Here is a 14,021-nt window from a genome sequence, read left to right as displayed (position 1 = left end):
AAAACGAAAAAAAAAGAGATGTGGTTCTTGAGCCATGAAGAAAATTCTGTGTTATTTAACAAAATGTCAACTTCATATTAAGTTTTTCCCATTGCTAAAGCAAAACAACATTTATACCACACAAAGTAGCACAAAGGACTTTTTTCCCTGCAGAAATTATGGCAGATTTGAATAGCTTACAATTACCTTTAAGTCTCCCGTTTTCTTTGGTAGTAAGGTGTATATTTCCCGTTTTCTAATAGTTCTTAATCGACCTCTAGATGCCGTTACTGCCAGCATCACAAAAATCAGTATGTCAAAGTCTTTAAGTTTCGCGTCTTTGTATGTGTTTCTCGCTGAGCTCGGCCGCCATTTGCAGTCTTATTTGTCTCGTTTCCCAAGATGGATGTGTTCTTACGCTCTGTATTTCAAGTCTGTGTTGCCTGACGTCGTTGTGTCTACTCGTCTTTTCGGTAAGTCAGGCTTTGCTTAGCACTATGGCAATGTTTCTGTGCATTTTTCCTTGACAAGTGGGGCTTGCTTGAGCTTTTATTCCACGTATCAATACGTAGGAAGGATTACACAGCTCTTAGCTAGGATGCCATTTTAGTTTCGTGTAGAATGCCATGATCAACTCTCTACTTTCAGCCTTTCTATCTTCAATTACCCTTCACTGCTTTCTTCGGATTATTCACATACATCTAAATTTGATGTATGTTTATTAGTGTTAGATATGTGATGTGCTGCTTCTGGTAGCCTTGTGCGTTCGTTTTTTAACTGAGTCTTTACAGGGGTGTTTTTCACTCGGTGTAGTATTTACGAAGGAAGTGTTTTTTAAAAATGAATGTAATATTTTGCTATTTGTCCTTATGCTCAGGGCTAGGATCAGGATAAACATACTGAGAAACGCCAGTCAGGCAAGACACCACTGCTCCCTAGCGGCGGTAGCCATAACTACATGCGCAGTGACATTGCGCAGGGCAATTTGCAGTCGTAGCTGTTCCGACTACAGTCTCGTACCAGCTACTGACCTGTACGGAACTTTTGCCTTTCTTTCAGAGTTAGGTTGTAGCTATTTCTCCCTGCGTTGTCGCTACCCTTGCTTTGTTTTGAAGGTTTTTTGAGTTATTGTTCATCAATATCTTTTATAAGGTTGTTCAATGCAAAATCGATCTATCATTGTCGGGTGTCCGCAGGAGAACTCCGCCTGGCCTTTGTGCGACCGGCTCCGCCTTGAAACTTTTCTGCATAAAACAATTGCCCGTTTTTTGTTTTTTTTCGGGGTAGTTAGTTTTTCCACTATCTGGGGTGGTTTGGCATTCCAGAATTTGAGGTTAGGCCCCTTTACGATGGACCCAGGTAAGCCATCCACTGCCCCCGTAGGGGGTAGTGGTGACGGACCCTCCATAAAAATGAAACTCTGATTTTGTTTTGGCCCATGCGACCGGAGCAACGACTCTTGCTTCCCTCAGTCCCTTCCTAATCAGGAAGATCATTGATGGTTGGTTTGGTCATGCTAAAACGGTCAGGAAACTGGTTAGTGGTGATTTGCTGATAAGTCGACGAAACAGGTGGCGGAACTACTTAGTTGACGAAGTTCCATATTCATGATGACGTTGTGGTCTCGATACCCATTGCCATGAATTCATGCCGGGGAGTCATCTACTGCACTGATGTCATGGGTATGTCAGAGGACGACATAGTGATGGAACTACCAAACGAGGACGTCATCACTGCCTGGTTCATCACCATATTTGTCAATGGTCAACGGCGTAGAACTCCCCTGATTAACTTAACCTTCCTTCGGGAAAGCTCGGCTACCAGACAATATCTCTATTGGTTATAGGCGATGTCAAGCTCGTCCCTGCATTCCGAATCTCTTACGTTGCTATAAATGCCAGGAACTTGGCCGCCCCTTAAAGAGTTGTACTCTTTCTGCTAAATATGGGAGGGAAGTGTGCTGAGGAGGGTCATACCGCTGAGGATTGTACGGGTAATAAGATGTTATGTGTTAACTGCGATGGCAACCACCCAAGTTGGGACCGGGCTTGTCCCCAGTTCCAGTTTGAGAATGCAGTCTGTGCAGTCAAGACACAAAATAACATCCCTTATGATGAGGCTGGGGTTAGGGTTAAGGAGTTTCGCGAAACCCGTAAACCTAATGAATTCTACGCGTCGGCTTTGAAATGTAATCCGGTTGTGCGAACAATCTCGACACACTCCTTGTGACACTCCGAGCGTCAGTTCTAAATATCCAGCTCCATTCAACCCTACACCTACACCTAATCCTCCAACCACAGTCCATAACAAATCCTATGCCAATACCACATCCTGATTCCGTCCTACAGAAAGGAAAAAAGAACAAAACTCTTTAAACCATGATCGAAACTTGGAATAAAACTACGTGGTACGAAGGTTTACCCCCTATCAAACTTGATCCTGAAGATGTAAGGTGGTTCGTTGGTGGTTCTCTGTGGCGGGTTTGGCTTCAGTGCGAGGCTCCTCCTCCTACTTAGGCTGGTCGCATGGTGGTTGGACATGTCCTCACATCAGACGGTCGGCCTTGAGGGGAGGTGGTTATATTCCAGGGCAGCTACGCCATGGGGTTGAGCCGGCGGATATCCAAATGAATTATCATCATCTATGTGCATGACGTGGTGGTGGAGGACTATCTTTAGTCTGGCCTATCTCTTCGCTCTCTTGGGTAAACTGCAACTGTGGCTACGGTGCCGTCTGGGCTGCGTTTGCCGCCACGTTGGCTTAATACCCACAAAATCTTTTCTTCCTATTATTTTCAATTGTAATTTATCACAATATCAAAATTATAATTTCAATTTTTTCTGTCCTTTTCTATTAGAATGGGCCTTTAGGGGTGACTTTAATCGCTTATTGAATAGGTTTGCAGGCCTTAATGACCTTCCTCATAGGTCGATGGCCGTAGAAGCCAAAAAACAACAAACGTAGTCTGCAGGCTTCGTGTTCTCTGCTTGGAGTTGATTGCACCATAAAGAGGTTTTATTTATAGCCAGGTTAATGAGTCATGGGAGACCATTGGCTTTAACCACTGGTGAATGACTGGTCAACTATAGGTGCACATGGTGGAGATGTGGACAACTCTGTCAGTTCCCACAGCAAGAAAATGTAGATGAAGTCACTCGTCTGAAACTTTGATTTATATTACGATTCATTCAGGCGACAGCTTTTAATTGTTTACAGTCTTTTGGAACGTCTGACCTTGTCATATAGGTTATTACAGTTATATGGTTGTTTGCCTCAATTAGCAGTTTAGCTCAACATGGGAATAACGACCTACGTTTTGTATTTGCAGTATACAAACAATAAGAGACCAGCTTTTGAAGCTCCTTGTGCTGATAATGATAACATACAATTGCATCTTGTTCACCCTAAAGTTTCCCAGAATAAGAATAGTAAGGATAACATTGCTAGTGAGAGGTTTTTGTCTCGCAGTTATCACCTATTTTTAGCATATATTTAATGATAGATGATAATAGATTAGCCTATAATGTACCCATGACTTCACATCTATCATGACCCACACACAAACGCTGGTAGATGTTATATACAACATGTCGTAATTCAACTTATAGAAAAATATGCCTTAATGTGTTCAAGCTGAAATGGAAATTAAGACACAGTTCATTTCCAGACTTCCAGTCAAACAACGGGTTGGATATGATGACCTTCCGACCACCGTCGAGGACCACGTCACCCTCAGTCGCCTGCTGACCTCGCAAGAGGAAGAGAGGAAGCCGTCGTGACAGCACTCGAGTGTCTTGCCTCAAGGAGGGTGGTACCTACTTCACGTGTAAGTTTGATAAGTGGTAAACCCTCGTCGAGCCGAGGCGTGAACCACCGACATAAATGATTGACATGACGGTATGTGGCAAGCTGGGAACTTCCATCCGACTTGTGTTAGGATAGGGAGCATTTGGTTCCTCAGGGTGTTATTAGCTCTCAGGGTGTTATTAGCCGGGAGACCATAGTTTTGTGTTAGGGAGTGAGTTGCCGTAGCACCCTAGGGAGAGAGAGAGAGAGAGAGAGAGAGAGAGAGAGAGAGAGAGAGAGAGAGAGAGAGTAAACCCGGCGCGTGGCAGTAAGACACTGTTGTGTGTTAGGGAATGACTCGCTTGTTGTGACCTGTCATGCGTCTTCGTCTGTCTTGGAGTGATCTGCCGCCGTGTATCACGAAGGGACGTGCCGATGCGCCAGGATATGAGGTGCAGACGCATGTCAGCTGGTGAGATGGTCGTTTGAAATTGAACGGCTTTGATTTTAGAGGACGAGTCGGGCGTTGTTGTTTGTCATTGTTGAGGGGGGAGAGAAACTCTCGTCGTGTGCCAGAGAACAACAGACGGACGTGGTAAACTATCGTACATCGGGGCATGAGCCCACGACGTGTGGTCGAATCGAAGCCACTGACTTCTGTCAGGGAGTGAGTAGCGTTCCTCCACCGTCAGACAGGAAGCCGCCCTTTTGTGCCAGGGAGTTGTTGGGAATAGTGTGTCCTAGAGTTAGGTGACCCGACGTGTGCTAGAGACAAAGCCAGAGAATCTGTCAGCGTGAGCAGCCTTTCTTTGCCACTGTAGTGTATTAGGAAGTGAGAAGCGGTTTTGTGTTGTCGCCACTGTAGTAGTGTGAGGCAGGAAGCCAGTCTTGTGTATCAGGGAGTTAGTCATGTATTGTGTCATAGTGTGAACTACCTACGTATGTTACAGAAGAAGCCACCGGCGTATTTTTGCCTCTAAAGCGTGTCTGTCAGGCACGAAGCCATCGTGACGGAGCTAGGCAATGTAGCATATCTTGGAGTGAGCTACCGACGTGTATCAGACTCGAAGCCACCGACGTCTGTCAGGGAGTGAGCAGTGTTTTTAGTGTGTCAGGTAGGAAGCCACCGTTGTGTCTCAGAGAGAAAATCGAATTTGTTTGCCATGAAGTGAGCTACCGACACATGTTTTAGAGACGAAGCCATCGATGACTGTTGGAGAGAGCAGACTTTTTGAGTTCGTCGTAGTAATGTATGGTGAAGTAAGCTACCAACATGTGTCAGAGACTGAGCCAACGACACCTGTTGAAAGAGTAACATTTTCTTTTCACATTTGTTGTGTGTAAGGCAGAAAGCCGCAATGTATATATAAACGAATTAGTCGAAGTAGATTGTCGAGGAATGAACCAACAACGCCAAACTAAAGCGTCCCTTTAGAACATTTGTTCTAGCTAATTCCAGACGATTATTTTCCACTTGCATGGTTTATGGGTCGTCAAAGTAAAGCTTCATTCAGTCTCTTATTTAGGCTAACGGTTGACGGTCTTATATAGGTTTTGTGGGACACATATGTGAGTCGTCGAATTAAACTTTTACTGTAGGAATTTTCCTCTGGCTAACACTTGTGCGTGCTACATGGGTCATCAAAGAAAAGCTGCACGTTGGTGACTTTGCTCTGGCTTCGCCAGATGATTTTATTTTGCTGTTGAGGGCACCACAGGTAATCAAAGTAAAGCCTTACTCTGAGTTTATGCTGAACAATGCCAAACAATATTTTGCAGCTCCATCGAGCTCCACAGGTGAAAATAAGCTTCACTTTGGGAATTATATATTTCTGGTCCATGACTGGCGATTATATTTAGCTTTTAGGGAGTGATATGAGCTTAAGGTATTAGCTGGGAGGTTGTGTTAGGGAGCGAGTTGCTGTAGTCTCCCAAGGAGAGAGCCACTGCAGGGAGTGGTGGTGGCTGACACCCTGCTATCAGGGAGTGAATCGCCGGCATGTCGTGCTTCATTGTCAGTCTTGGAGTGCGCTGACGTCCTGTGTCAGCAGGAAACGTACCAACACGCGCTAGGCTGTGAGGTGCTGACGTATGCCAGCTGGCGAGACATCATTGGAAAAAGCGGCTCTGATGGTACAGTTGTTCTTGTTTAACAAGGAGGGAATACCTTACGTTTCTCAGAGAACAAGCCGTCGTAGTGCACTGTCGTACGTCAAGACGTACGTACATATATATACTCGTTAACAAGATGCCTTGATTAGGGCATTCAGGTGCCCCTGCTGTTGCCTGGGACACCGTAGAAAAAATAAATCGATCACAACAGTTCCCATACGTGTCTTGGATATTCCCGTCGACAAAGGTTGTTTTGGGAAATACCACATTAAGATCAGGACGAGCATATTGCTCATGTTTTAGTCTGGTCTGTTGACACACTTCTGTCGATTCTGTGTCCACTTATTATTACACGTTAGGGAAGTACTATAAATACATATGGGGTCATTGAAAACCATCGGCGCAATTTCATTTTCTATGGTGAGTGTGGTCAATGGTGATATAGGTTGGTAGTCCTGGCTACGGTCGTCCTCGGAGATGTACTATCTATAATCGCGATGAAAATACATTTCCATCGTCGAGGACAAAATGTATTCTTAAGATCACATTTTGTCTCAGTCGTGGTTGACCGTAAAAAGACAAACAAGTAAAACATTGTTTAGAAATTGACTGACGTCAGAAGAGACGGAATATATTATGAACGTGGACGACGTCTGAATCCGAATTGTTACATTGACTCTGACTTGGACGTACTGACATTCAAAATATATACTTTATTATAGAACAAAAGTAATTTTCCTACATAAACGTTTAGTAACACACATATGTGGCAAAAGTACATGGAATATTAGTAAGTATATAGTCAAAAATGAATGTTACAAAACGATAAATGGCCATGCAAGTCATTTCATTAGATTGAGACAACAACGCCTTGCCATACAATAAAAGCCCCGCTTCTGCTTCGAGATGGCGGAGGAGCGCGGTCATTTCGAAACCGAAAATTACTATGTTTCTGGTTCATACGTTCATTTCCTGGGTTCGAGTCGCGCACCAGCTACCGACGTGTACGGAGCTACTGTCGTCTTTCAGAGGTAGGTTGTAGCTATTCTCCCCTCTGCGTTGTCGCTACCCTAACTTTGTTTTTGAAGGTCATTTTTCTAAAGCTGTTGTTTATCAATATCTTTATAAGGTTGTTTTGTGCAAAATTGATATTTCATTGACCGGTGTCCGCCAAACTTCGCCTTGCCTTGTGCAACTGGCTCAGCCCCGATTTTTTTCTTTCAGTGTCTAGGGCGGTTTGCCAACCCAGACTTTAGGGTTAGGCCCCTAGGATAGACCCAGGTAAGCCATCCACTGCAAGGGGTAGTGAGGACGGACCTTCGATCAAAAATAAAAATGCGACCGGAGCATTCGACCCTCGCCTCCCTCAATCCCTTCCTAATCAGTAAGGTCATTGATGGATGGTCTGGGGTATGTTGAAACGGCAAGGAAACTAGCTAGTGGTGACTTATTGGTCAAAGTAAAATCAACGAATCAGGTGGCAGAACTACTTAAGTTGACCAAATTCTATACTCATGATGTTCTGGTCTCTATACCCATTGCCATGACTTCATGCTGGGGAGTCATCTACTGCACTGATGTCATGGATATGTCAGAGGACGACATTGTGAAGGAACTGGCCAACGAGGATGTTATCACTGCCAGATTCATAACTAGATTTATCAATGGCGAACGACGTAGAACTCCCCTGGTAACCCTAACTATCGGAAAATCTCGTTTACCTGAAACTATCTCTCTTGGTTACATGCGTTGTCAGGTTCGTCCATGTATTCCAAATCCCTACGTTGCTATAGATGCCAGAAATTTGGTCATCATCCTTCAGAGTCTTGCACTCTTTCTGCAAGGTGCGGGAAGTGTGCTGGGGAGGGTCATACAGTGGAGGACTGTACGACTAACAGGATGTTGTGTGTCAACTGTAATGGCAACCAAACCAAGCTCGGACCGAGCCTGTTCCCGGTTCCAGTTTGAGAAAGAAGTGTGCACAACTAAGACTCAGAACAACATCTCATATGGTGAGGCTAGGAGGAAGGTTAAGGAGTCTCATGAGACTCCTAAACCTAATGAATCCTACGCGTCGGCTCTGAAATGTAAGCCGGTTATGCGTACGATCTCGACGCAAAGTCCTTGTGACACGCCGACCGCCACTGCCAAGAACTCAGCTCCACCTAATCCTATACCACTTTCTCCAACCAAAGGCCACAAAAAAATCCTATGCCAACACCACATCCTCATCTAACCATAAAGATAAGAAAGAGAACAAGACTAATGTATCCCTAAACTTAACGAAACTCGAAAACCCTACGTCGCACGTCGTCGTACCAGTACCTCCACCAAAGAGGTCGTTGGAGGACATAGAAGTGATGGAAGCCAGAACATCCACTTCCAGGGACCGATCATGTTCTCCTGGGGACTCGCCCAACTCCTGACATAAACGGGCTAAGAAAACTGGTCGGTTAGATAACTCTTCAACTAACACGTTCAACATCATCCAGTGCAATTGTAGAGGCATAAGCAAGCACAATTACAACTGTTGCTTGCCCTGTATAGGCCAGCCGTGAGATGTCTACAGGAGACCCTTCTAAACCGCACAGTCGAAGACTGTTCCACTTTAGATAGCTATCACACGTATAGAAGAGACGAGAATCGTGGGATAGCTATCTATGTACACCAAAATTTACCTCACTCAGGAGTGACTTTAAATTCTCTCTCTAGACGCTGTCGCATGTAGAGTGAAATTGGATAACACATACCTGGCCTTATGTTCGATATATTGCTCCGGTTCCAATGCACTTGATGATAATGAGTTAAACTTGCTTGTTAATCAGTTACCCCCACCGTAAAGTAGTTTTAGGAGACTTCAATGCTCATCATTATCAGTGGAGGAAGTATCCGGGCAGACGCCAGGGTGGAACAAATGGTTGATTTTATGATCAATGCCAACCTCACTCTTCTAAACGATGGTAGTGGAACTCGTGTAGATGACCGAACTGGCAATATCTCGGCAATTGATGTGTCCTTGTCATCGCCGGATATACTTAACGACATCACCTGGGGTATTTATGACTCCTCCCTCCCTGGGAAGTGACCATTTCCCGATCTGTCTTTCTTATTCATGCGACATTATTACCAACTCGTCTCCGCCTAAATTGAACTATAAGAAAGCAGACTGGGTGTCATTCACAAGGCAAGCCGTCCTGGATATATCCGGTGGTGATATTGATGCCAAAGTCCTCCAGGTTACCTCCACCATACTGAAGGCTGCTGAGAACTCGATACCTAAGGTTTCTACAATTTCCACAAAGCATAGAGTTCCTTGGTGGACACCAGATTGCCGAAATGCACTGCGTGAGCGCAATAGAAGATACAGGATGGTCGACAACGAGCCTTCAGATGATAACTTGGTTGCATACAAACGTGCGAGGGAGGGCTCAGGCAAGAAGAACTATCCAACAAGCCAAACGAGACTCCTGGCGCGGCTTTGTCTCTACCGTGAACAAGGACGCACCAGTAAGTCAGGTCTGGTCCTCAATAAATAAAATAAAAGAGAAACTACAAGCCACCACTTCCTCCTCAAATCCTCCGCCAAGATCGAGTAATCGACGACCCGGTGGACATTGCCAACACACTCGCTAGGTGACTTTCAGAAACAAGCAGCTCGGCCAATTACGACCCGCGCTTCCTACACCACAAGCAACAGGAATTGCTTCTTGCCCTGAAATCCTGTAAAGGTTCGAGCCCGGGACCCAGCGGGATCACTTACGGGATGATCCAGCACCTTAGTCAGGCTAACCTGACTCAGTTGTTAGCTATGTACAATGAGATTTGGACGTCTCGAACGTTTCCAAACTCATGGCACTTTGCGTACGTCATCCCCATCCCAAAAGGCTCCGGACGCCTTACGAATATAAATTCATTTCGACCTATTGTGCTCACGAGCTGTATTTGTAAGGTCATGGAGAGAATGGTTAACAGAAGGCTACTTTTTTTTTTGTTAGAATCAAAGGGTTTATTAAATGATCAACAGTGTGCTTTCCGTCGTCGTAACAGAGGCACATTGGATCATGCAATACACCTAGGACTTTCTATCCTAGAGTCAATCAGTAAAGTGCGTTTTTTGGTTGCCGTATTTTTAGATTTAGAAAATGCCTTCGACATGACATGGCGTAACGGAATTTTAAGCAAACTTTATGCTTTGGGTTTGAGATGCTATTTACCCACATTCATTAAAAACTTTTTAAACGATAGAACTTTTGCTGTGAAACTTGCAGCGCTCGGTGTCACTTCGGACACATTTGTCCAAGAGAATGAGGTGTCGCAAGGCAGCGTTCTTAGCCCAACATTATTTAATATTATGATTAATGATATTCTGTCTCCAACTTCCGTCCCGCGAGATCTTAAATACTCGCTTTATGCTGATGATTGTGCGCTATGGCACATCTTCGCCTAGTGCACAATTTTCGGCTGAGCGGGTTCAAGCTGCGCTCGAGTCCGTTCATCGATGGGCGCTACAGTGGGGATTTAAGTTCTCACCCAACAAAAGTATCGCTGTTGTCTTCACCCGAAAACTTAATATCCCGAATTTGCTTTTAACGTTAGACAACAACCCGATCCCGTTTCGAAATAGTTAAATTCCTAGGATTAAATTTTGATAAAAGACTTAATTGGAAAAATCATGTCGACTTTTTAGTAACAAATTGCAGTAAAAGACTAAATGTTCTTGAATGCCTTTCGGGTTTCTTCTGGGGAGCCGACAGAAGATCTTTATTAATGATTAATAAGTCCCTAATTAGATCTGAATTAGACTATGGCTCTCAGGTGTATACTTCGACGAGCGAGTATACCCAGAGGAGGTTGGATGTGATACAGAATAAATGTTTGCGAAGGTGTCTCGGAGCTCTAACCTGTACCAGAGTTCCACGATTGGAAGTTGAGGTCCATGTACCTCCTCTCCGAGATCCTGTCGTGGCAGAGCGGTATTCTGATGGCCAGAAGGAACAATACAACTGCCTGTCGCCTCGATTCTGGAACGTTCACAGCTCGTCAAACAGAGGCGTCAGGCCCCTGGCCGTCAGAATACACTTCCTCAGTGAGAACTCCGGTATTAAAGTGAATGAAGTGGACTCGCTGGTTAAGAATTCCCTACCCCCTTGGGTGGGTTCCAAAATTAACATCAAGACGAGCTGGCTACCAACCACAAAAGCACACACGTCGGAGGGCGAGGTACACCAGCGTTTTCGTCAGGTCATCATTGATCACTTATCGTATATTCACTTCTACACTGATGGCTCCAAGACGGATGAATGTGTGGGTGCAATAGTATGGTCGATGGAGTGTGCACTCAGATACCGCTTGCCGAACCATACATCTGTATTTTGCGCTGAATTGTTTGCCATTGATCGAGCCATAGACTATATGATTAATTCAAATCATAGTAAAGCCGTAATTTTTTCTGATTCTCTTTCCGCTCTTAAAGCAATAGGCTCTGAATATACAGTCCTGTGAATTACAGGGCAATATCATTAATAAACTAAATTCATGTAAAAAGATATCATCATGATCTGGGTGCTTGGCTGGTCATTGCAATATATACGGCAATGAGCAGGCAGACAGCTTGGCTAAGTCGACCTCAGAACTCGAGGAAGTCGTTCCGATCCCTCGGGAGGAGCTGGGGTCCTGCCTTTCGTTGAGGATGAGATCAATCCATCTTCTGTGGCAGAGTCAGTGGACCAACCTGACCATCAACAAGGAAATACAAGCAGGAAGTGACCGACTGGCCGACCTCGTACCGCAAGAACAGAAGAGAAGAGGTCGTATGGCCCGCCTCAGAATGAACTGTACGTACACCACCCACCTGCAGCCATACACAACCAAAAGCTTTCCACCCGTTTGCCAACAATGTAAACAGACATCTACAATAGAACACCTCTTGCTAAAATGCAAGAGACACGAACAACATAGAAGGAAATTTTCTAGCTACCACGTCAACCAAAACAGTTCGTTCAACATCATTAATGTACTCGGGGATAACCCGAGTACTATTGACAAATTGATGGTCTTCCTCAGAGAAACAGAATTCATCAAGATGCTGTAAGGTGGTTCACGGATTCTCCTCTGTGGCGGAGTCGGCTTGGTGTGCAGCTCCTCCTACTTGGGCTGGTCGCATGGTGGGTGGAGAGAGGTGGTCATCCTCCGGGTCGGCTGTGACATGGTGTTGAGTCGGCGGACCTCTGATTACCTATCTATTGTGTGTGCATGTCATCATGGTGGAAGTCTGTCCCTAACCTGTCCTATCTTCTCGCATTCTTGGGTCAAATGCAACCGTGGATACTGTGGCGACTGGGTGGTATTTGCCACCACGTCGACTCAACACCCACAAATCTTTTACTTCCATTACTTATGTTATTTATCTTTATTATCATTACATCAGAATTACATATATACTTTTTTTTCAGGAATGATGACATCAGTCATACAGTAAATAGGGTTGTGGCCTAATGACCTTCCTCATAGGTCGATGGCCGTAAAACCCAACCAACAACAATCCTGGGTTGTTGTGGTGAGTGACAGTATCGCGTGAAGGGTTCCGGGAAGTGTAGTGGTGGAGGAGGCTTCATAGGACGTAGAGAAGAGGTAAGGTAACTGGTCACTGAGATACTCGGGGTCAAACCCAATTTGCTGACACAAGTCTTGTGGTGGTGGAAAGGTGAGGATATGTGGCCACAAGTGTCAAGTCGCCAGCTCGGTAGCTGCCAGCTGGCTTCGTGCTCCCGGCTCGGAGTTGAATGATGTTTGCATAAACAGAAGGTCATATTTCTAGCCAGGTATGAGTAACATTTGGAGATTAATGGTTGTAACCAATGTAGAGTGAGTGGTGAACTATAGTTAGGTGTACTTAATATAATTACCACAGCTAGAAAATGTAGAAAACCGAAGGACTCTGTAGACTGACACTTCGAAGTATATTACTATTCACTTAGATGACAGTTTATGATTATTTCATCCTGGAATGTGTAACCCGCCATTCACGTTATTAGTTAACATGGTTTTGGTAAATTGGCAGTTTAGCTCATTTGAAAACTTTTTTTCTTTTTTCTTTTAGATTTCCAACATACAAACAGTAACAGACCACCGGGTCCTTTTGAAGCTTCATGTTTCCAGTGAAAGAAATTAGAAATTGCTGTAAGAGTTTGCCCCACTGCCAAATATCCCTTATATGTGGCCACTTCATGCGTTCTCACACCAGCAGACCACAAAAATAATGGCACATTTCCATTATAATCATGTACTTCTGGGGATGTTAGGTAAGATTTTCATAGGCGGGGAGCTACTTCACCGGGTCACGGTGAGGTAGACTAGAATAAGTGGGTGGTGAGTGGTGGCTTCTGTACTGGATCATGGTGAGGTAGGTTAGGTTCGGTCAGCCGCGAAGCGGTGGCTACTCTACTGGATCAGGGTGAGGTGGCCCAGAACTGGGCGATGAGAGCTGTGGCTACTGTACTGAGTTATGGTGAGGTAGGCTTGGGTCGGCTGGCCAGGGAGTGACAGCTCGTCTACTGGATCGCGTTGAGGTAGGCTATGGTCGGCTGGCCAGGGAGTGACAGCTCGTCTACTGGATCGCGTTGAGGTAGGCTATGGTCGGCTGGCCAGGGAGTGGCAGCTTGTCTACTGGATTGTGTTGAGGTAGGCTAGGGTTGTCTGGCCAGGGAGTGGCAGCTCGTCTACTGGATCGCGTTAACGTAGGCTATGGTCGGCTGGCCAGGGAGTGGCAGCTTGTCTACTGGATTGTGTTAAGGTAGGCTAGGGTTGTCTGGCCAGGGAGTGGCAGCTTGTCTACTGGATCGCGTTAAGGTAGGCTATGGTCGGCTGGCCAGGGAGTGGCAGCTCGTCTACTGGATCACGGTGAGGTAGGCTAGGGTCGGCTGGCCGGGGAGCGGCAGCTTGTCTAATGGATCGAGGTGAGGTAGGCTAGGGTGAATCGGAGAGACGAGAGGTTGGTGCTCAGAGGTCGCATGATGACTCTTCTTGATAATGTGTTCTCCATACTGGGTATCGCACATGAAGTTGTCCTGTCCTCCAACACCATGAAATGGAATAGAAGATGATGAAGAGCGGTAACCCTAAAGACTTTTAGTAAGTTATAAGTA

At 45.2% G+C, this 14,021-nt stretch overlaps 1 long non-coding RNA gene across 1 annotated transcript; it reads left to right on the top strand.

The window, feature by feature from the left end:
- Positions 1 to 368: 368 nt before the first annotated feature.
- Positions 369 to 12,484, top strand: LOC139748451 (uncharacterized). The gene is made up of 3 exons (XR_011712679.1): positions 369 to 452; positions 3,647 to 3,805; positions 12,330 to 12,484. It is a non-coding gene; the product is annotated as an uncharacterized lncRNA (long non-coding RNA).
- Positions 12,485 to 14,021: the final 1,537 nt, after the last annotated feature.

The sequence above is a fragment of the Panulirus ornatus genome, unplaced genomic scaffold (genome assembly GCF_036320965.1).
Source record: "Panulirus ornatus isolate Po-2019 unplaced genomic scaffold, ASM3632096v1 CTG_3091_pilon, whole genome shotgun sequence".
Lineage (NCBI taxonomy): Eukaryota > Metazoa > Arthropoda > Malacostraca > Decapoda > Palinuridae > Panulirus > Panulirus ornatus.
Note: the sequence above shows the minus strand (reverse complement) of the source record. Positions and strands in the feature narration are given on the sequence as shown.